General features: G+C 34.5%; 1 long non-coding RNA gene across 1 annotated transcript in view; it reads left to right on the forward strand.

Annotated features, from left to right (window-relative positions):
- The first annotated feature begins 1,197 nt into the window (after positions 1–1,197).
- The window catches only part of LOC139356558 (uncharacterized), a 52,944-nt gene continuing 28,455 nt past the window's right edge, over positions 1,198–25,686 (forward strand). The window contains exon 1 of the long non-coding RNA XR_011608563.1: positions 1,198–1,274. This is a non-coding gene — a long non-coding RNA (uncharacterized lncRNA). The remainder of the gene's footprint in view (positions 1,275–25,686) is intronic.

A 25,686-nucleotide genomic window follows, 5' to 3' on the forward strand; every position in this document is an offset into this window, starting at 1 on the left:
GATCTCATGTGATCTGCCTGCCTGTGCCTCCCAAAGTTCTGGGATTACAGGCTTGAGCCACTGTGCTTGGCCCTTGAGCCCTTTTTCTTATATCAATTTGTCGTTTTAGTTTTCTTTGTTATAGAAGTCCTATAGAAGGTTTTTGACAATTTTGCATTGACTTGCATGACTTTTTCTAAATTGGAAGGAGGCACTTTTATATTCTGGATTTATTGGATCTATGTGTTGCAACTATTTTCTCCTGCTCTGTGGCTTGCGTTTCTCTTCCTGGTGTCTGTGAATAAACAGATTTTTAAAGTTAAAAATGTGATCTTATAATCAATGATTTTATCTGGAGTTAGCACTTTTTGTAGCTTCATAATCCTGAAGTTGCCTATCTTTTTTTTCCCAAAGGCTTTATCATTTTACCTTTTACATTTATATATTATTCATTTGGAAAATTTTTTTATACATGGTGCAAGGTAGGAATCAAGATAACTTTTTGCTTCATATGTTTAGGTGACTGGCCCAGACCCACAACTATTTAGCAAAAAGACCATCTTCTCCCCCCTGTACATTAGTGTCACCTTAGTTATAATTCATGGAACCTCATATATGTGGGTCACTTGTTGGATTCTCTATTCTATTGGTCTATTTGTCAGGATTAATTTTAATTGTCATTTTTTAAAAATTCCAAACCCATTAAATAAATAAGTACTTTCAGTTTTATTTTGTTAACCCTTAAGATGTAGGGTTAATAGATTTTCTCACCTTATAGCTTGCCATCCTAGAAGTGCTTATATACAGGACAAGACATTTATGGAGTGTTACAAAATTCAAAAAATGTGTAAGTTTTGTTTGAATCCTTAATCAACAGGTACAAAATTAGATGATATTGAGACATTAAGAAGATAGAAAAAAAATAAGAAGGGGGCAAAATTATTTTGAGGACAGCATTAGATTGATTTTTCTAGTCAAGTTTAACTCTACTTCTTCAATGACAACTCTTTAGCAAGGCCTTCCCTGACTTAGTCATTTGCTGTCACATTACCCTGTTTATCTGATTATAATTTGTCACTACTGGTGTTTTTGGTTGATTTATTAATTTCTTTTCTGCCTTTCCATTCTAATCTAAAATATAAACGTCCCGAAGCAGAATCCCTGTATAACTTCTTCAGTATTTTTCCTGCCAGTGCTTAGAAGGATGCCTTTTTACTGTAGGTGCTCAAAAAATATTTGTTGAATAAGTGAACCTGAGACCATCAACAAACATTATTTTAAAATCACTAGAAAAGGTAAGTAAGTAAAACCACCTATTCTTAGGCTTGCTTTCTCTTTCTTTCTTTCTCTTTCTTTCTTTCTTTCTTTCTTTCTTTCTTTCTTTCTTTCTTTCTTTCTTTCTTTCTTTCTTTCTTTCTTTTTCTTTCCTTCCTTCCTTCCTTCCTTCCTTCCTTCCTTCCTTCCTTCCTTCCTTCCTTTTTTCTTTCTTTCTTTCTTTCCTTCCACCCTTCCTTCCTTCCTTCTTTCGAGACAGAGTCTCACTCTGTCACCCAGGCAGGCTGAAGTGCAGTGGTGTGATCTTGGCTCACTGCACCTGCTGGCTCCCAGGCTCAAGTTATTCCGTCTTGGCCTCCCAAGCAGTGGGGACTACAGGCGCTCGTCACCATGCCCAGCTACTTTTTATATTTTTTGTAGAGATGGGGTTTCACTATGTTGGACAGGCTTGTCTCGAACTCCTAGCCTCAAGTGATCTGCCCACCTTGGCCTCCCAAATGCTGATTAGAGGCATGAGTCACTGTGCCTGGCCCTTTAGGCTATCCTTCACAGGCAGATGTCTTATCAAGATAGAGAGCTTTTTGAAGATAATTAAAAAATAAGATTCTGTGTTGCATGTAATGACACAAGCAAGAACTTATTACACCATTAAATGATTATTTTTCAAAATATATTTGTAAAATACAAGCAGATTTAGCATTTTTGTTTACTAAAAAGAATACATTTCTTTCATCACAACAACATAATCAATGTTCAATATTTGAACTTTGCTTTTCTCTATGTATTAGTATAAAGTTATCCCTTAGATATGACATAAGTCCAGTGATTCTCAAAAAGGAGAGGAAATATGGGTTTAGGAGAGTTTGAGTGTTCACTGAAGTGGATTTAGAAGTAGGAAAGAGTAATCTAATTGAAGATATATAAAATAGAGATGGCAATTTGAATTGTGTGGTTTTTTTAACTTTTAAGTTGACGGATACATTTGCAGGTTTGTTATACAGGTAAACATGTGTCATGGGAGTTCATTGTACAGATTATTTTTTCACCCAGGTATTAAGCCTAGTAGTAACAATTAGTCATTCTTCCAGATCCTCTCCCTCTTCCCATCCTTTATCCTCTGATAAGCCCTAGTGTCTGTTGTTCTCCTGTATGTATCCATACATTCACATTACTTAGGTCCCACTTATAAGTGAGAATATGTGGTATTTGGTTGTCTGTTCTTGCCTTACTTTGCTAAGGATAATGGCTTCCACCTCTATCCACGATCCTACAAAGGACATGATCTCATTTTTTTTTATGGCTGCATGGTATTCCATCATACATATGTACCAAATGTCTGTTGATGGGCATTTAAGTTAATTCAATGTCATTGCTATTGTGAATAGTGGTGCAATGAACATACGCATGTCTGTGTCTTTATGATAGAATGATTCATATTTCTTTGGGTGTATACCCAGTACTGAGATTGCTGGGTCAAATGATATTTTTATTTTTAGGTCTTAGAGGAATCACTACACTGTTTTCCACAATGGACGAACTAATTTACATTCCCACCAACAGTGTTTAAGCATTCCTTTTTCTCCATGACCTTGCCAGTATCTGTTATTTTTAACTTTTTAATTATAGCTCTTCTGACTGGTGTGAAATGGTATCTCATTGTGATTTTGATTTGCAATTATCTAATGATCAGTGATGTTGAAATTGTTTTCATCTGTTTGTTGACTGCATGTGTGTCTTCTTTTAAAAGGTGTCTGTTCATATCCTTTGCCCACTTTTTAATGGGGTTGTTTGAAAATTGGCACAAGATTAGGATGCCTTCTCTCACCACTACTATTCAACATAGTACTGGAAATCCTGACCAGAGCAATAAGGGAAGAGAAGGAAATAAAGGGCAACCAGATGGGAAGAGAGGAAGTCAAACTATCCCTGTTTGCAGATGGTATGATCCTATATTTAGCAAACCTCATAGTCTTGGCCCAAAAGCTCCTGAAGCTGATAAACAACTTCAGCATAGTCTCAGGATACAAAGTCAATGTACAAAAATTCCTCACATTTTTATACACCAACAACAGTCAAGCTGAGAGCCAAGTCAGGAACACAATCCCATTCATAATTGCCATAAAAAGAATAAAACATCTAGATACAGCTAACCAGCAAGGTGAAAGATCTCTACAAGGAGAACTATAAAACACTGCTCAAAGAAATTGGAGAGGACACAGACAAATGGAAAACATTTCATGCTCAGGGATAGACAGAATCAATATTATTAAAATGGCCATACCATCCAAAGCAGTTTATAGATTCAATACTATTCCTATCAAACTACCAACGACATTTTTCACAGAACTAGGAATAGCTATTTTAAAATTCATATGGAACCACAACAGAGCCCAAATAGGCAAGACAATCCTAAGCAAAAAGAACACAGCTAGAGGCATCACACTACCCGACTTTATGCTACAGGGCTACAGTAACCAAACAGCGTGGTGCTGATACAAAGACAGACACATAAACCAATGGAACAGAATAGAGGGCCCAGAAATAAGAATGCACACCTAAAACTATCTGATCTTTGACAAACTTGGCAAAAACAAGCAATATGGAAAGAACTACTTATTCAATAAATGATGCTGGGATAACTGACTAGCCATATACAGAAGACTGAAACTGGACTCTTTCCTTGTACCATGTACAAAAATTAATCCTATAAGTATTAAACACTTACATGTAAAACCCCAAACTATAAAAACCCTGGAAGACCACCTAGGTAATACCATCCCGGGCATAGAAACGGGCAAAGATTTCATGATGAAGATGCTAAAAGCAATTGTGACAAAGTCAAAAATTGACAAATGGGGTCTAATTAAACTAAAGAGCTTCTGCACAGCAAAAGAAACTATCAACAGTTTAAGCAGATAACCTAGAGAAGTGGGGGAAATTTTGTGAACTATGCATCTGACAAAGGTCTGCTATCCAGAACCTACAAGGAACTTACACAAATTTACATGTTTAATTTGTATGAGATACTTATAGTCAATCAAAAGGCATTCTATAAAATTTAGTTTAAATTAAATAATTTGAAGCATTATATTAACATAAACCAAATGCTTCTAGCCTCAACAGATTGTCAAAATACCACTAGTTCACAGACCACACCTGCTTATAAAGAACAAAGTGGCATGATCAGATTTTTTTTTCAAACTGATGAAAATGTTTTGTCAATATGAAAAGCTGAAGAACCGTCAAGCTGCTGTGTGTCATAGATGGGTGATCATAAATGAGTAGCCTGTCTTGGTTGCCTGGGAGAGTCATAATTTATACTATTGTCCTAGTGTCATGGTTAATTGGACCCTCTTTCATTATCAACATTGCTCCAGTTTGCTAAATTACATCTCACCCCAGTCATAGACAGTGTGGGTGGCCCTCCTAATCATGATGAGGCCCCTCCTGGTGGAAGTGACAGTGAAAGTAAATGTCTAAGAAGAGCTTTAATCAAAAAGAAAGGCTGTTTAGTGGTTGCTGCTGTTGATCTTTCTCTCTTTGGCACAGCAAAGCCTGTGGTATTTTTACAAGTTGAAGGCAAACGCTCATAAAGAAGGTCAATATTACAGTTCATGAAGCCACATAAGACAGTTGGTATTTAGGGAAATTGTTTCTGGGTTGCTTTCTCAGCTCTGGTGGGAGCCTAAATGATTGCCAGTGTATTTTGGCAGCCATACTCAAGAGACCTGCTCACAGGCCAACATATTCAAAAGCTCCAGGAAAAAAAAAAAGCCATTTTCCTCTCTCCACCACATACCACACTTCTGGGATTCTGAAATCTCTTACTGAGCACTTTATTCAATCTAAATTTAAATAGAACTTTTCACCGCTTCCCAAGAGAGAAACAACAATGAACTAGATGAGAATGAGAGGAACTGGAAGAAGGTAATGCTCCATATCATTTGGTTAATCTATTCTTGTTTATTAATTTATTACATGGAACAGTAAGTTTAATGGCTTTAACTTTGAAGTGGAAAAGAAGCCCCTACAGTATACTTCCAAAAAATGCAATAATGACTTTAAGAAGATCTAGGACAAGGATTGCATATAATATTTTGAGCTATTTTTCAAGGTCTGCTTTAACCTTAGCCTTCAGATTTATCATTTTACATTAGCCAAAATAAACTACTACCATAAGAAGCCATGTATTATTAAAATCAGAACAGTTTCCTATATTTATTAGTTTAGTCATAAAATTGCTATTAGAAATAGCATACAGATGAGTTTGATATCCATAAAACCATTGAAACATAACATGACATTTACTACCTGTAGTACATAATTATACTCACATACTCTTAGATGCATTTATTTCTGTCACTGAATCATTATTTTCGGCAAGTTGTGCTGCATTTTCAGAAGTAGAATTTTAATTTCCTCTTATCTTTTATAGTTGTAGTCTTGAAAAGGTATAATTTCAAGAAAGATTCTTCAGGGGAAAAAAGTCTTCTTAGAGTACACATCATTTTTTACTATTTTTGATTTTTTTTAGTAGTTTTACTTCTTTTGTCTTTGTTTATACTTGAAATCTATCAAGCTGCACACAGTGATTGATCATAAATACATTGATCTATTGATATATTTTCTACTGCATCCTGAATTTTAAAATAAATGTTATAAATCTCAAAGTCACATGCAATAAAAACACAACTAAAATACTACTTAATGAAATTAGTCTGTCTCTTGTATTTTTTCTTTGATCTGTTCACTTTACCTTTGCACTTCCATTCTTACATTTATTCGATAATTCATATGAAGAAAAGTTTTTGTATTTGTTTTTTGGCAAAATGCAGTAATGAAACCTGAGGAGCTGAATTTAGCAATATAGATGCAAACTGTGCCATCAGAAGATTAAAATGAAAGTGAAATGTCCTGAAAATATCAGAATGGTATCAATAATAGAAGTAAATGAAAAGCGAAGACCTATTTGAATTGTCTTATTTCATTTCACTATGTTCCTCCTGAGCCACACACACACACACACACACAAAAAAAAAAAAAAAAAAAAGGATGTTACAGCTTTTTTTTCTTAAGCTGATGGGCCAAAAGATTGTAGTAAGTATTTTGACGATTGTTTGTGGGGGTTGGGGTGTATGTGTGTGTGTGTTTTCTTGATCTTTGACATATATTAAATGCATCATTTTCTCTGATTTTCTCCTGAGAATACCTTTTTGAAAGCTCAGGTTAAAATAATTTGACTAATAACGTTAAATAAAGGAACTTAAAAGATGCCTTTGTGCTCTACCAAATTAAAGTTTTACAGTATTCTTCACTGTGCTGTATCCAAGCACCAGGACATGTATCCAAATGAAATATTGTATTAGACTTCTAAATGATTTGCCCTTATTGAAAGGGCCATCCTCCAGTGCAAAAGTATGTGCTCGAATTTTTAAGGATTTGTGAATGAGTTAAAGCTGTGCTAATTGCCCTTTGAAGCATTAGGAGTCTCTGCTTCTCTATGTATAGTCCTTGATTAGAACTCGAGCAAAATCCTGCTTAGACCATCCCTGGGAGGACCTTGAAATTTGATGGCTAATAAAATGAAATGTACGCCTCTGCAGGGGCTCAACAAGGATTTATGGAATGCTTACTGTGCACTAGACACTGGGGTTCCATCATGAATAAGACTTGGTTTCTACATAAAGAAGCTTAGACAGATAATTTGAACTGACATATTTTAATACAGGAGTATACTGTATCAGCAAGACTTGAAAGCTTAGCCTGCTACGGTAGAGCCACTTAGCCCAACCTGACCTTTTACATAAGGGTGAACAATATAGATGTTTTCTCTGCTTCCTTTCTGCGCATCTAATTTCAAAACTGCTTAAAATACCTCTACATTGTGCCATCTTCCTGACTAAAAGTTTTATTGTGGTTGATATGATATGGCACAACCAAGGCTTTTTGTCTTCTTCAGAGACTCTTTATCTTTTTTCGGAGATTAAATGAGAGTTTTCATGTGACTTTCACTGTGTGTGAAGGGATTTCAAAATTTTTGTTATCTGTGATAGTGTAACTGGTAGTCCACTACACAGAGAGGGTGCAGTGAGGGGTATGAATATATGGCTGAAGAAACGATCTCTCTCTCTCTCTCTCTCTCTCTCTCTCTCTCTCTCTTCCCCCTCCCCCTTTCACTTTGGAAATGAGAGAGAGTTGATCTTGAGGTCTCTAATTATTGTTGATGCAAGGTGAAGGTTGTTCTTATTTCAGATTACATAGTTTTCTAATCTTTCAAATGGTGATAACACCTTTTCATCCCTGATAGAGTTGGATATTTCTGATCAGGTATTGTTACCACCATTATAACTTAAAGTCAATCCTGAAAATACTATTAGGCCATAATGATCCGTTGTCCCATGCCACTTAGAAATATGAACCAGCCAAGTCTTTTTATTTTTAATCAATTGAAATTTTACTCTGAGGAAGGGAAGAGATTTTTCAATGCACACAAAGCATGTTCAGCAAAACAAAAATGCTTTTAGAGAAGACTCAAAGGGTTATTTCTCATTATTTTTGGCATCCGTCTTTCCATTGAAACAAGTCACAAGCATATCTACAGTTGATCAGTTGACAGATCAGCAATTCTATTAAGATGAAAACTAACCTTGGACATGTTTAGAAGGAAAAGGGTGTCCTTTGATTTATTATGCCATTTTATGCTTGTGCCATTATTTCCCTTTCAGCTATTCAGGCTATGTTAAGTGGAAACATCCAGCATTTTTAATAAAGTGCTTCATTCAAACCAAATATTAACCAGAAGCATTTTAGAAGAGTCTTCTATTAAAGTAAATGAAATAAAGATCACCCAGTTCTGTTCAATAACAGAGAGTAAGGCATAATGAACAGAATACAGCAACATTCTTGCGATAACAAACTATGCTGTCACTTCTTTTTAGTGCCAGCTGAGGTCTGGGTGTTTTCCTCGGGAATTATAGGGACATTTGCTTTTTAGTAGTTGCCAATGCATACTAGTTATTGTGTATCTTGGTGAGAGTTATTGAATGATATGTGGTTCATTTGTATATTTAGGTAAAGTTACTTTGAAAATAATTGTTGTTGGCCGGGCGCGGTGGCTCAAGCCTGTAATCCCAGCACTTTGGGAGGCCGAGACGGGCGGATCACAAGGTCAGGAGATCGAGACCATCCTGGCTAACATGGTGAAACCCCGTCTCTATTAAGAAATACAAAAAACTAGCCGGGCGAGGTGGCGGGCGCCTGTAGTCCCAGCTACTCGGGAGGCTGAGGCCGGAGAATGGCGTAAGCCCGGGAGGCGGAGCTTGCAGTGAGCTGAGATCCGGCCACTGCACTCCAGCCTGGGTGACAGAGCGAGACTCAGTCTCAAAAAAAAAAAAAAAAAAAAGAAAATAATTGTTGTTGCTTGAAGTCAGGATTAATAGCTATTTTAAATAATTTGAGATGTGCGGTTTAGTAAAAAGTTAAATGTTCACATTCCTTTGAGTTTAAAAGTATCTTCATCAATTTCTGTCTTTGTTGCATCTTTGAGATTCTATAATCTACTTTCCTCACCACATTCTTTTACAGCCTCTAATTTACTGGTCCTAAATTCTTTCAGGATTTACATTTTACTAAAGAAATATGTAAGATACAAGGAAAGAGTTTCTCAGGTAAGAAGAAATAAAAGTTGAAAAGAACAACATGCTTCTAAATACACTTTGACACAAAGTAATCTTAAAATTAAAATAATTTTCCATTGAACTTTAATTTTAGATATTACACTGCCAATTTATCATAATATTTAATTCTATGCTTTGTTCAAATAGATTTCACTTATCAAAACAATGTTTCTTTAGATACTTTGTAGTTGTGACATTAAAAATTATAACTAAATTTCGATTAGTGTCTACTTTTTCTTAATTTATTTTATTATTTTTTAAATTATACTTTAAGTTCTAGGGTACATGTGGATAACGTGCAGATTTGTTACATATGTATACCTGTACCATGTTGGCGTGTTGTACCCATCAACTCGTCAGCACACATCAACTCGTCATTTACATCAGGTATAACTCCCAATGCAATCCATCCCCACTCCCCCCTCCCCATGATAGGCCCCGGTGTGTGATGTTCCCCTTCCTGAGTCCAAGTGATCTCATTGTTCAGTTCCCACCTATGAGTGAGAACATGCGGTGTTTGGTTTTCTGTTCTTGCAATAGTTTGCTGAGAATGATGGTTTCCAGCTGCATCCATGTCCCTACAAAGGACACAAACTCATCCTTTTTTATGGCTGCATAGTATTCCATGGTGTATATGTGCCACATATTCTTAATCCAGTCTGTCACTGATGGACATTCAGGTTGATTCCAAGTCTTTGCTATTGTGAATAGTGCCGCAATAAACATACATGTGCATGTGTCTTTATAGCAGCATGATTTATAATACTTTGGGTATATACCCAGTAATGTGATGGCTGGGTCATATGGTACTTCTAGTTCTAGATCCTTGAGGAATCACCATACTGTTTTCCCAAATGGTTGAACTAGTTTACTATCCCACCAACAGTGTAAAAGTGTTCCTATTTCTCCACATCCTCTCCAGCATCTGTTGTTTCCTGACTTTTTAATGATTGCCATTCTAACTGGTGTGAGATGGTATCTCATTGTGGTTTTGATTTGCATTTCTCTGATGGCCAGTGATGATGAGCATTTTTTCATGTGTGTGTTGGCTGTATGAATGTCTTCTTTTGAGAAATGTCTGTTCATATCCTTTGCCCACTTCTCGATGGAGTTGTTTGTTTTTTTCTTGTAAATTTGTTTGAGTTCTTTGTAGGTTCTGGATATTAGCCCTTTGTCAGATGAGTAGATTGCAAAAATTTTCTCCCATCCTGTAGATTGCCTGTTCACTCTGATGGTAGTTTCTTTTGCTGTGCAGAAGCTCTTTAGTTTAATGAGATCCCATTTGTCAATTTTGGCTTTTGTTGCTGTTGCTTTTGGTGTTTTAGACATGAAGTCTTTGCCCATGCCTATGTCCTGAATGGTACTACCTAGGTTTTCCTCTAGGATTTTTATGGTATTAGGTCTCACATTTAAGTCTCTAATCCATCTTGAATTAATTTTCGTATAAGGAGTAAGGAAAGGATCCAGTTTCAGCTTTCTACTTATGGCTAGCCAATTTTCCCAGCACCATTTATTAAATAGGGAATCCTTTCCCCATTTCTTGTTTCTCTCAGGTTTGTCAAAGATCAGATGGCTGTAGATGTGTGGTATTATTTCTGAGGACTCTGTTCTGTTCCATTGGTCTATATCTCTGTTTTGGTACCAGTACCATGCTGTTTTGGTTACTGTAGCCTTGTAGTATAGTTTGAAGTCAGGTAGTGTGATGCCTCCAGCTTTGTTCTTTTGGATTAGGATTGTCTTGGCAATGCGGACTCTTTTTTGGTTCCATATGGACTTTAAAGCGGTTTTTTCCAATTCTATGAAGAAACTCATTGGTAGCTTGATGGGGATGGCATTGAATCTATAAATTACCTTGGGCAATATGGCCATTTTCACGATATTGATTCTTCCTATCCATGAGCATGGTATGTTCTTCCATTTGTTTGTGTCCTCTTTTATTTCACTGAGCAGTGGTTTGTAGTTCTTGAAGAGGTCCTTTACATCCCTAGTAAGTTGGATTCCTAGGTATTTCATTCTCTTTGAAGCAATTGTGAATGGAAGTTCATTCATGATTTGGGTCTCTGTTTGTCTGTTACTGGTGTATAAGCTGAAGCTGAATTTCTGAATAGACCAATAGCAGGCTCTGAAATTGAAGCAATAATTAATAGCCTACCAACAAAAAAAAGTCCAGGACCAGATGGATTCACAGCTGAATTCTACCAGAGGTACAAGGAGGAGCTGGTACCATTCCTTCTGAAACTATTCCAATCAATAGAAAAAGAGGGAATGCTCCCTAACTCATTTTATGAGGCCAACATCATCCTAATACCAAAGCCTGGCAGAGACACAATAAAAAAAGAGAATTTTAGACCAATATCCCTGATGAACATCGATGCAAAAATCCTCAAGAAAATACTGGCAAACCAGTTCCAGCAGCACATCAAAAAGCTTATCCACCATGATCAAGTGGGCTTCATCCCTGGGATGCAAGGCTGGTTCAACATTCGCAAATCAATAAACATAATCCAGCATATAAACAGAACCAAAGACAAGAACCACATGATTATCTCAATAGATGCAGAAAAGGCTTTTGACAAAATTCAACAGCCCTTCATGCTAAAAACGCTCAATAAATTCGGTATTGATGGAACGTACCTCAAAATAATAAGAGCTATTTATGACAAACCCACAGCCAATATCATACTGAATGGGCAAAAACTGGAAACATTCCCTTTGAAAACTGGCACAAGACAGGATGCCCTCTCTCACCACTCCTATTCAACATAGTGTTGGAAGTTCTGGTTAGGGCAATCAGGCAAGAGAAAGAAATCAAGGGAATTCAGTTAGGAAAAGAAGAAGTCAAATTGTCCCTGTTTGCAGATGACATGATTGTATAGTTAGAAAACCCCATTGTCTCAGCCCAAAATCTCCTTAAGCTGATAAGCAACTTCAGCAAAGTCTCAGGATACAAAATTAATGTGCAAAAATCACAAGTGTCTACTTTTTAACTAATACATTACAGGTGTTTTTTGTAATGAAGTGATTGTTTCAAAATTCATTAGCACCTTTAAAAATTGAAGCTTCTCATTACATTTGAGAGTTAATCTTAAGAACTATTAAGAAAAATTGGTTGGTATCAGAAATAATCTTACTGGAAGAAAATGAGAAACCATATGGATATCTTATAATGATAATAAACTAAAAAAATGTTAAAGTTGTGCTTTTATCACATATCTGACGACAATAAATGAAAAAAATAAGCGTACAGATGTATTTATTCACTTATCTGACAAAAGCTTATTGAGTACCTGCTGTATTTCTGATACGGTTCTAGGATCCAGGGGCACAAGAGTGACCAAAACTGACAGAAGAGGTTATCATGGATCTTTCAATGTGGCTGAGGATACCTGAGGAAAAAAACACCAGTGTAAACTCTGGTATAAACCACAATAGGATAACACAGGGTACTGAGAGAATGTTTGAGTAACATGAGCTACTAACTTACCACCACTAAGTGTGTGGTTCTACCAAATGAATAAAATCACTGGCCATCCTATTAGTTACAGCTTTGCTTAACCTAATGATAGGAAAGGAATGGAACTTTACCATCAAACAAATACAAGATAGTCCTATACATAATATCTTATATAAATATCAATGATTTCAAGGTATTACAGCCCTGGAATTGTTAGATTTTAACCTGATGATGTTGCTAAAACCCACAGTGGTGGCAATGTTACTAAAACTGAATTCATTCTTTCACTTGAAGATAGTGCATAAAGAGGTAAGGTCAAAATACTAAATGAAAATTAATACAGTAATTAAATTGTGCTATAAATCTTGTACTTCTTATTAAAGTTTAGTTTCAATTAATTAGCATCTTAGAAATAAAAAAGATAATTTTAAAAGTATTCTAACTTTCAATAAATAAGAAGAAAATATTACTAAGATTCCTAGGGTATATTGATCAATACTATCCATTAATGTAACTGAAAGTGGTTAGAAAATTGCAGGACCAATGACTATAAACTAAAATCAGAGCTTAGGTCATCCATAGCTGAAAATATTTATCTCTGTGTTCTGCAGAGCATAAAGCAGGGAAGTAAATAAGCATTGTGTGAAATTTGTGATTAAAATGAACTTCTATTAAAATAAAAAAGAAAAAGCACTTGATAAGATAGAATGACTATCTCCATGATGTTCCCTCCACATTTATCTATATTTACATCAACTATATCTGTCTATATTATCTGTATTTATGTGACTAACTAGTTAGCCAGCTGTTATTTATCTATATTTAATATCTATACTCATATCTATAGTATAAATAATTTTCAAGCTATATATGTATGTGTACATACAGGAGTGTAATTTTTATATAATTAACTGTATGTGTGTATATGTATATAAACACATGGTTTTTGATATAACAAATGTTACAGCACTGCATATTTCTAATTTATTTACACTTGTTACCACAGCAAAAATGGGATCAATATAGGATCTAATTTACATATAACTGTAATTAGCAATTAACTCTTCCACATGCATTTATTTTTGTTGGCATCTCTCAAAATCGGTAAGTTAATGTGCATTAGTTTCAGAAAGCAGCAGCAGATTAAAAGTGGAAAAAAACTGTAGAGCCAAATGAAAAGTGGTAGGAAAACAAGTTCATTACAATTTAAAATGTTAAATACTGCCAATAAATGTTTCTAATGCTAGAGTAATGGAAAGCTAAATATAAAAACTTAAAAAAAATAAATAGAAAGCTAAATATAAAAACTTCTACATAATTCATAAATTCCATCAAATATGAAATTCAGAAACATAATTTAAAAATCACCTTCGATCAGGCAAATCCTTAAATAAATACTTGTGAAAGGAATGTGGAGTAACGTAAACACCAATTCCTCACCTATGTAATTGTCGATAGTCTCCTAAAATTCTCATTTTTTTAGCTTTTTAAACTTGTTCCTCTTTCTTTTATTAAGTACAACTCTGTATTGGCATTTTCCATTTGACAGAAAAATAATCTGACACAAACAGAATTGTCAAGGAATGTGGTATGTCGAAAAATGAGGTGACAAATGAGAAAGGGCTGAGTCACTTAGAAAGTGTCTTGCAGACAGTCAAGGGAAAGAATCACTAAATTAATGAAGAGAGTGCCTGGTGGAAATAGGTCAAAACAGCCCAGTGAAGCACAGTTGTAATATGACAAAATGACCAGAAGATGTGTTTACATTACTGGTATGCAAACTACTTATTATCAGAGGCTTCATATTGGTGACCTTCAAATTAAGTACCTTAATTTTGTCAGATGCTTTGGTTTTATGTTATTTACTTCTACTTAATTTCAGCATGGTGCTATTTATAAAAATCTTGATTTAATTTGTCTTAATTTTCAAATACTGCTCAAAGTAATTATATGGATATAATGCCAATTCAATGATATATTGTATTTTTCATGAATAACAATTATCAAATTTTTAAAAAATCAGTTGTGTATAAGATTTAAACATCTGAAAATAAAACTGCAAAAAATTCAATCAAATTAAACACTTTTCTAATTTAAATAATGGGGTAGTGTTAAATATTATATAGATAGTATATCATCATCATTGGCTAAGTATAAGTTAATGTTAATATATACACTTTGTTTTCATGTTAAGGTATACAAAACGACAAATTATGGGGCAAAATTAAAACCCTATATGGTTTTTCTTTCTAGATGAAGTAACTTCTCTGGGAGAATATTTTGGATTACAACATATGTTTTATATTTTTAGAGATAATAATTTTGATATCACCAAGCTCCAAATACAATAAAAGCAATTAAAAAGGTGCTATATAAAGAAGGATAAGCAAACTATGCCTGCTCAAATATGGTTGTGTCTTTATTTGAATATAACATTAATTTTTATAAACATTCTTCCTTCCCTCCCCACATTCCCATTGATTTCATATACCTGGGCTAGTATATCTAATAAAATATTTGTCCTTAGATTTTTTTCATAATGTGGAAAAGGATACCCAAAGACTTGTGATTTTTTTGTAAGTTTAAGATTTATGTGATTTGTGTTCTTAGTGGAAAAAAATGAGTATCATTCCATGGGAATACAGAAGTCTCATCACAGAGCTGGTTCCAATTGTCTTATTTACCCAATCTTCACATGTATATGTTTCCCAGCCACCAGGGAAGTTTATGCTTCTCCAGGAATAAATATATTACTACCTTGCTCTAGCTGGGTCTAATTTTCCAAAATGTGCTTCGGATAACTGTGTTATAAAACTCTTGCAAATATCTTTCCAATTTTATACCATTTAAAGAGACAACTTCACCTTTTCTCCTTGCATGTGGTCAAAAATTTGACATATTCACATACATTTATCCAGATTACAAAATTCCTTTTCAAATGCTGCCACACATTCTGCCACAGACATGAAGGAATTTGTGGATTTTCTCTTAGTTGATACAACTTCTTCTCGAAGTCCTGCATATTCCCTGAAGGATTTTAGTTGTGTGTTAAAAATAAGACAATCAAAATTCTCGTCTACCTGACTTTTTTTTCCCACACATAACATCAGTTAATGCTTCCAGTAATCTAGTTGGTATTAGTTACCTTGCTCTCTCAGTATCAATTCCAATTTTTAAGGAATACTCTTTTCAATGAGTGAATTAATGATACTAAAGAAGATTAGGTAAATCTACAATAATTTTTTTCCAATCCCAAGAATGGTTATAATTTCTCAAGACATTAGACATCTATGAAGGTTACTCAAACCCAAGTCTCTAGCCTGTTTTTTAGATATAATTATGTTCTGTAAATTTACCTGGCGTTCCATAAGCCTGTGCATTCATTCACTGAAGTATTCAATTTCCAATAATTAATCTCTTCTGTGCTTTAACTGAGGTGTCAGAGCAGTTTCTGTAAGTTCAATCTGAAAGGGAGGGAATATTCTCGTAAGTCCTGGGACTGCCTTTACTGCTAGGTATTGTGGAACAATCTGGACTTGGAGTTTCCTTTGTTGGAGGGTGTTTAACCATAATTTTGATTTCTGTAATACATGCTTTTCTATTTATGTTACCTATTTGTTTTTGAGTATGAGTAGGGAGTTTCTAACTTTTGAATAATTTCATTTAGATTGTTGAATTTATGAGCAGAGGGTGGATTATAATATTCCTTTATTTGTTTGTGTATGTCTCTGTGTCTATAGCGATTTTCTTTCTTTCATCCTGGTATTGGCAATTTGTATATTCACTAATTCTTTCCCTCTCTCACTGGCTGGTCAATCTGGTAGATGTTTGTTAGTTGTATGGCTCTTTTCAAAGAATCAGCTCTAGATTTCATTGACTTTCTCTATTGGTTTACAATTTTTAATGTCACCAATCTCTGCACTTAAATTTATTTTTTTATTTTTGTCTTTCAACCTTAGAAGACCTTATCTTTTAAAAACCACTTTATTGAGGTATAATTGACATTTTAAAAAGCTATATATATTTAATGTATATAACATGAGTTTGGAAATAAGCATATGTCCATGAACCTATCATTACAATTTATACCATAAACATACCCATCATTTCCAAAGTTTTTTCTCACCTTCTTTTTTCGTAATAAGAACACTTAACATAAGGTCTACCCTATGAGCACATTTTTAGGTCTACAATACAGTATTGTTAAAGATAGGTACTCTGCTGTACAGTAGACCCCAGGACTTAGTCATCCAGCATAACTAAAACTCTGTAACCTTTGACGAATGCCTCCCTGTTTCTCTTTCTCCCAGTGCCTGGCAACTACCATTCTACTCTCTATTTCTATGAAATTGACTATTTCAGATTCCTCATATAGTGGTATCATGTAATATTTGTCCTTCAGTGTCTGGCTTATTTCACTTAGCATATTGTCTTTCAGGCTCATCCATTTGGTTTCAAATGGCAGTATCTCATTCTTTTTTTAATACTTAATAATATTCCATTTTATGTTTCTGTAAAAAAATTTAAATCCATTCATCCATCAATGGACTTTTGTGTTGCTTCCATGTCTTGGCAATTGCAAATGATGCTGTGATAAACATGGGCCTGCAGATCGCTGTTTGAGATCCTGATTTCAATCCATTCGGAGAAATACCCATAGGGATTGCTGGATCCTATAGTAATTCTACTTTTCACTTTTTGAGGAAACTTCATACATTTTTCCAATAGCAACCATGCCATTTTGCATTCTTGCCAGCAGTATAAAAATGTTTCCCTTTCTCCACATCCTCCTCAACAATTGCTATATTGTTTTTATTTTAATAATAGCCATCCTAACTAGAATGAGGTAATATTTTATTGTGTTTTTATTTGTAGTTCCCTGATGTTTAGTGATGTTGAGTGCATATTCATATACCTGTCGGCCACTTGTATGTCTTCGTTGGAAAAACACCTATTCTGTTCTGTTGCCCATTTCTTAATTTCTTAATTGGCTTATTTGTTTTTTGCTATTGTTTTGTATAAAATTAGTCCTTTATCAGATACATAGTTTGCAAATATTTTCTTCCGTTCTGTAGGTTGTTTTGCTGTGCAGAAGCCTATTAGTTTGATGTACTCTTACTTGTTATTTGTCTAATTTTCTTTTAGTTGCCTGTGCTTTTGGTGTCATATCCAAAAAATCATTGGCAAGAACAATGTCAATACATTTTTTTCTATATTTTCAGGAGTTTTATAGCTTCACATCTTGTGTTTAAATTTTTAATCCATTTTGAATTAAGTTTTGTGTATGGTTTAAGATAAGGCTCTATATTGAACTGAATAAATTACTAAAAATATACATTATACCAAGGAAGAATCAAAAAGAAATAGAAAGACAGAATAGATCAATAACAACTAAGGTGATTGTATCAGTAATGAAAAGCCCCCAACGAAGAAAAGCCCAGGACCAGATGATATCACAGGTGAATTCTACCAAACACTTAAAGAAGAATGAATACCAATCTTTCTTAACCTCTTCCATAAAATAAGAGATGAGGGAACGTTTTCAAACTTTTTCATATGACACCAGCATCACCAGAATACCAAAGCCAGGCAAAGATACTATAAGAAAGGAAAACTCCAGGTCAGTATTACTAATTAACATGGGTATACAATTCCTCCACAAAATACGAGCAAATTAAACTTAACAGCACATCAAAAGGAGCATACACACTGACCAAGTGGGATTCATTCTGGGGATGCAATAATGCTTCAACATATGCAAGTTCAGTCCAAGTGATATGCCACATTAGTAGAATGAAGGATAAAAAATCACATGATCATCTTCATAGATGCAGATAAAACATTTCATAAAATGTAACCCCCTTTCATGGTAAAAAGTCTCCAATAGATTGAGTGTAGAAGAAACTTACTTCAATGCAACACAAGGCATACATGATAAGCCAATGGCGAACGCCATACTCAACGGTGAAAAACGGAAAGCTTTTCCTGTAAGATTTGGAACAAGGCAAAAATACTGATGCTTGCCACTTCTATTCAGTATAATATTGGAAGTTCTAGCCAGATAAATTGGGCAATAAAAGGCACCCAAATCAGAAGTACAAATTAAATGATCTCTGCTTGTAGAAGACATAATGTTATATGTCTTCTACCACCACCACTCTTATATGTCACCCCACCACCATAAAACACCATTAGAACTAATAAATGAACTCAGTAAATTAACTGGCTATAAAATCAACATACAAAAATGAGTTGCATTTCTATACAACAACAATGAACTATTCAAAAATGTTTAAGAAAACAACTATATTTACAATAACATCAATAATAATTAAATACTTAAAAATAAACAACTGAGGTAAAAGACATGTACACTGAAATCTGTAAGACACCGACAAAAAAAATTAAAACAGATACAAATAAGTGGAAAGACATCTCATATTTAAACACTGAAAAATAAATATTGTTAAAATGTCCATGCTACACAAAGAGATCTACAAGTTCAATTGAATTCCTATCAAAAATTAGTGGTGTCCTGCTGAGAAATAGAAAAAAATTCTAAAATTCAAATGGAGCAGCTAAAGACCAGGAGCAGTCAAAGAAATTTTATTTATTTATTTATTCATTCATTTATTTGAGACAGAGTCTTGCTCTGTCGCCCAGGCTGGAGTGCAGTGGTGTGATCTCGGCTCACTGCAACCTCCACCTCGTGGTGCAAGTGATTCTTCTGCCTCAGCTTCCCTCAGCCTCCTGGGTAGCTTGGATTACAGGCTTGCATCACCACACCTGGCTAATTTTTGTATTTTTAGTAGAGACAAGGTTTCACCATGTTGGCCAGGCTGGTCACGAACTCCTGACCTCAAGCGATCTGCTCACCTCAGCCTCCCAAAGTGTTGGGATTACAGGTGTGAGCCACTGTAATTTTGAGGAAGAACAAATTGGAAGGCATCACATACTTCATGATTTCAAACTATATTACAAAACTACAGAAATCAAATCTGTATGTTACTAAAGATAGGCGTATAGACCAGTGGATCAGAATAAAGATCCAAAATAAGCTAAAAAATAAATAATCAACTGATCTTTGACAAGAGTTCCAAGAATACACACTGGGGAAATGACAGTCTTCAATAAATCAAGTTGAGAAAACAGGCATTCACATGCAAAAGAATTAGATTGCTCTTATTTCCATGTTTTTGATTGATATGGGTTCAATTTGCCCTGATTTTTCCAGTTTTCTAAAGGAGAAGATCAGGCTTCTTATTAAATATCTTTATTTCTAATAGAAACAATTAATTATATAAATTTCCTACTTAGTACTGTCTGACTCTATCTGTCCAATTCTGATATATTTAAAATTCCATTTGGTCAATGGTTTTAATTTTTGGGGGGCCTTCTCTTTTTCCTGACTTCTTCGACTTAATATTTGAGTCCTTCCAGTATCTTTCTGTTAATAACTTTTGGTTCAATTTTGTCATGGTCCATAAAACATACATCATATGATAAACTTTTAAATGTGTTAAAATGTGTTGTAATGCTCAGAATATGGCATATCTTAGTGAAAGTTCCATGCACACTTGTACATTATATTCCTGCTATTTTTGAGTGAAGGATTCTCTAAATGCCAATTAAGGTCACATCGGTTGATGTTGTTCAGGTCTTCTAAATCCTTACTGATATATGTTTACTTGTGCTAAACCATTTGCCGAGAGGGAAGTGGTGAAATCTCTAACTGGAAATATGAATTTATTTATTTTCCCTTATAGTCCTCTAAAAATATGGGTTCTTAGTTTCATACATAATTTGCATATAATAAATCACAAATATTAGCTTCAATGTTTTGAAGTTCTGATGTTAGTGAATATACATTTACAATTGCTATGACTTCTTGGAAAATTGATCCATCATTATTATCTAAACCCTCCCTTTTCTTTAGTAATATTCTCATTCTGAAGTCTACTTTGTCTTATAGAAGGACAGCTATTCCAACTTACTTTTAAATAGTGTTTGCATAGTATTCATTTTTCTATCCTTTCATTTTAACCTATCCACATCTTTGTATTTAAATGGCATCTTAGCTCACGCTGCTATAACAGAATACCATAGTTGGGTGGCTTAAACAACAGACATTTATTTCTGACAGTTCTGGAAGTTGGGAGGTCCAAGATGAATATGCTGTCAGATTTGGTTCTTGGTAGCCCACACTCAGCCTTTATGAATTTTTAACAATTTTAGCTGAATTCTTTTTTTAGGTATATCCAACTGAATTGGTCTCAGTTAAGAAAGTGCCTGCTTGCTATCTGTCTCTTTTCTCAGGGACTTGTTTTTTCTTAGGTTTACATCCCTAGTAGAAGCCTGAAGTATACCAGTTTTCTTCTGAATGTTTATTCACAAAAATATTTTAATATGCTTCTGTAAGGATAGTATTTAACAAGCATCTATTCATTCATCAAATTTTAATGAGCACTTTCTACATGTGATGTGCTATTCAGAAGGCTGAAGTAAATTAAAGAGACAAATATCAATAGGATCATGTAGCTGGCTTTCTTTATGGGGTGAGGAGGGCAAAAAAAAATCAATAATATGTACATAAATTTTATGCTATTTTAAAGGTTGTTAAATGCCACTGCAAAAAGAAATAAAGAAGAAAGGGAGATAAGTAGTGCCATTAGGTAATGACTTTCATTTTAAATGAGGTGGTCAAGAAAAGTTTCATTGAGAAGGTACAATTTGGCCAGAGGCTTGATGAGATGAAATTCATCCTGTGGATATCACCCTGTGGAGAAACAGAATTTCCAGGAGGTAAAAAGAGTAAGTACAAGAGGCTCCTAGATGGACAAGCTTGGTATTCTTGAGCGAGCAAGGAGATCAGTGTGGCCGCTGTAGAGTGGCCAAGGGAAAGAGTAAGAGGATACGATGTTAGACAGGTGGGCGATGGGCAAATAGATCCTATAAGGTCTGGTATGTTATTGTACTGCCTTTGGCTTTTATTCAGAGGGACATGTAGAAACTTGGTAGTATGTTGAGTAGAGGAATAACATGATCTTACTTTAATTTTTAAAAGTGTCACTCCAGCCACTGTGTTGAGAATAGTCTGGGGTATTAAGCATGAATGGCATAATCAAATTGTCATGCCATTTAATAAGGGTGACCTTTAAAGAAGATTTCTCCTTTGAGTCCAATTCAGAGTTCTTTCTCCCTTCTAGTAAAATTGTATTTAATTGTCAAAAATGAAGCATGACTTTATTCTACAATTAACGGGACTTAAAATGCTAAACTGCAAATCATAATGGCTTAAACTATACACCAGTAAAATTTCAAAAATATTCTGATATACTTCATATAATCAATTTTTTTGTGATGTGCCTACTTTGTCATTAATCGCATACATTGGGAATGTCCTGAAAGCAATATATATTACATTTATAATATTTCCATCCTTCTCAAATTTCTTTAACTTATATTTCTTATATGTCTCATGCATCTGGATACTTAAGGTTAATATTCTGAAGTTTAAAGAAAAGGCAGTAACAGATACGAGTTTTTAATCTCAACATTCTGCACCCATTTATCCACACCACCCCTCAAACTAGACGCACAGTGTATAAAATTTACCATAACTCAAATTTTTCATTAAGTTTATTTGCAGTTTTCCTGGTGGTACAGTTGGCAGAAAGCGGTTCTCACTGTGCTTTATGTAGAATAGACCAAAAGTTATAGCTACTAATATTTTGAAAATAATACCAATAAACAGTATGCATATGTTTCTGTTGGTGTACTTTCATGTGTTCTGTGGTAATATTTTTAAAGAAAATCTCATGTTAATAGCCAATCACAATTTTTTCATAATTTAAACATTAAATTCAGTTCAGGTTGGATCATATGAATATACTTATTTTTATTTTTTGCTGACTGCCTATCACTCCTGTTCCCTAATAAAACCTCCCAAATTCTGATGTGTTGGACAGATACTTCACTGTGTGTTGGATCTCACACTTCCCAGACTCTGTCCTCCTCACACTTCATCATGACTCTTCTCCCTATCCTCTCTTTATGATCTGAGTTACATTCATTTTTCGAGTCATAGCTTAAATGGAAAAATAGTGCCTAGGATAATAGGCTCCTAATTTTGCTGTTATTGTTGAATGACTGAATGTACTGTGATAACATAGTATTTGAATTATGTTCTTATCTCCTGCGTATACAACTGTTTACTTGATTTTTACCTGGATAATTTGCAGATAACTCCCATGCAATATGTCAATAACTGAAACCATTTTTCCCAATTTCAAATGTGGTTCTTCTGGTATGTTTTACTGCACCACCATCCGTTTGGCTCTTCAAATCAGATACTTGGAGATTATTTTTGACACATTTTTTTTTCTTTTAACTCCTACACATAAACATTCACTAACTGACATAACTTCTGCATCTTGATTATTTTTCAAACATTTTTTATTCTTTACATTCTACCGCTGCCATTTCACGTGAAGCCATTATCTCTTACTTTGATGACTGCAATGGCTTTCCTTTTGAAACAACTACCCCAGCTACACTCCAGTTCAATCTCTGAGAGATCACTCAGACATTCAAATCTATCAGCTCACTTCCTTCTTAAAATAATTTTGGTAGATGCCCATTGCTCTTAAGATAAAGACAACATTTCAAAATATGGTCTATAAAGTCCTGACCTATACTTTCACCTAAACCTCACATGACATATTCTGCTTCAGTTTTTATCTTTCAGTTGTATGTTTCTCCGTGCAGTCCCTGAGATGTACCCTGAGCCTTCCCTATTTGAAGTTTTTGTTAGTTCCCAGAATGATCTCACACTTCCCAGACTCTGTCCTCCTCATACTTCATCATGACTCTTCTCCCTAACCTCTCTTTATGATCTGAGTTACATTCATTTTTCGAGTCATAGCTTAAGCATCTTGTTTTTGCGTGTGTGTGTGGCATTTTTTATTTTTGTTTTACTTTATAAGCCATTTGTTTTTCCTATATTCACTTCCAAAGTAGTATGTATTTTCTTTCGCCACACTGTATATTTATTTATTTGTTTATTTATTTTTGAGACGGAGTCATCTCACTCTGGCGTGATCTCAGCTCACTGCAACCTCCGCCTCCTGGGTTCAAGAGATTCTCCTGCCTCACTCAGCCTCCCAAGTAGCTGGGATTACAGGCATGCACCACCACACCTGTCTAATTATTTTGTATTTTTAGTAGAGACAGGTTTCACCATGTTGTTCAGGCTGGTCTTGAACTCCTGACCTCAAATGACCCATCTGCCTCGGCATCGCAAAGTGCTTTACTTTTAACTATTATATTTTTTATATACGTTTCTCCAATATACTGTCAGCACAATGAGGTTATGAACAATGTCTGTACTATTCAGTGATTTATTCCAACTCTTAGCACAGTGTTTGGGACACAGTGTTCAGGGAGTAAATATTTGTTGAATGAATTAATTGTTAAATTCCAAATGAACTTTTGGAATGTAACAAAAATTTATCCAGTAAACTGAATAATAGAAACTCTAATTATCTCCTAATGATGAGTTTAAGAGTAATTATAAATATTATCCATTTTAATCAGACATTTTCACAATAAATTTGAGCTTCATTTTTGTAGAATTGGTATTTTACAGAATTTATATTTTATAGAAAATGAGTAGCTATAATTAACAGTACAATAACATAATTAACATTGTATTTAAAAGCTATTTGAACCAATTTCAAATTATATACCATTTGTCTTTGAGGAAAAAAATGTAATACAATATATCCCTGGCAAGCATCCAATTTATAATTAGAAAATATTATTCTTGTTCCCCTCCCTTTGTCCTTGTGTTCTTATTGTTCAACTTCCACCTATGAGTGAGAACATACAGTGCTTGGTTTGCTGAGGATGATGGTTTCCAGTTTCATCAGGGGAACAATACACACCAGGGCCTGTTGGGTGTTGGGGAGCAAGGGGAAGGAGAGTGTTAGGACAAATACTTAATGCATGCAGGACCTAAATCCTGGATAATGGGTTCATAGGTGCAGCAAACCACCATGGCACGTGTACACCTATGTAACAAACCTGCATATTCTGCACATGTATCCTGGAACTTAAAGTAAAATTTTTTAAAAAAGAAAATATTATTCTTCATATATAAGAATATATCTAAGGACCTCTTAATGGCCCCCCTTTTTTTTTCTTTTTTCTTTTCTTTTTTTTTTTTTTTTTTTTTCAGACTTTGGTGTTTTAAAAATTGTTTAGTGGCCGGGCGCGGTGGCTCACGCCTGTAATCCCAGCACTATGGGAGGCCGAGACGGGCGCATCACGAGGTCAAGAGATCGAGACCATCCTTGCTAACACGGTGAAACCCCAGCTCTACTAAAAATCCAAAAAAAAAAATTAGCCTGGCATGGTGGCGGGCGCCTGTAGTCCCAGCTACTCAGGAGGCTGAGGCAAGAGAATGGCGTAAACCCGGGAGGCGGAGTTTTCAGTGAGCTGAGATGGCACCACTGCACTCCAGCCTGGCCAACTGAGGGAGACTCTGTCTAAAAATAATAATAATAATAATAATAATAATAAAATAAAAAATGGTTTAGAAGTTTCTTTTCCTCGACAGTTGATATTTAAGAGTTATTTCAGTCTAGTTATTGAAACTTCTAGTCTAGTGCATTTGCTTGGGTTTCTATTTATAATTTAAGACATTAGGCAAAAGCACATGAATAGTGGAAGAAAAAAAACTGAAGAAACAAAGAATTTTGCCAAAAATAATGGCAAATTAACATACTCTAAGTGACTTTAAAAAATATTTTAATGCCTATACACAAGGCAAATCCTCACATATAAAAGTCTGTATCATAAACAACATTTATAGTACGCATTTACATTATTTTCTTTTTGTTAAGATGTCACTGGTTTTTGTAATGTAGAACAAATACCTAAGTTCTATTATCATTAATATGTGCCTGGTATTACTCCTTTATCTGACACTATTCATCACATTCTAATTAATCATCAAGAAACCAACTATTCTTTTTCAGATATGAACCAATAACTCCTGGGAATATTAAATCATCTTTCAAAAACATTTCATTCCTTGGCATTAATAATTCAGTGCAAATGAAATTTCAGAATAACAGCCAGATCATATTAAATAATATTATTCGATATTTTGTCTCATGCATGAAAATTTCATCCTGCATTTGAAATCTGTGTTTTCTTTTCAAAGCTATTTGCAGTATTGTAATAAGTAGCAAAAGACCATTCACAAACTATAATATGAGCTTCAGTTGAAGCTGGAAA

The sequence above is a fragment of the Macaca nemestrina genome, chromosome 1, assembly GCF_043159975.1.
Source record: "Macaca nemestrina isolate mMacNem1 chromosome 1, mMacNem.hap1, whole genome shotgun sequence".
Taxonomy (NCBI): Eukaryota; Metazoa; Chordata; class Mammalia; order Primates; family Cercopithecidae; genus Macaca; species Macaca nemestrina.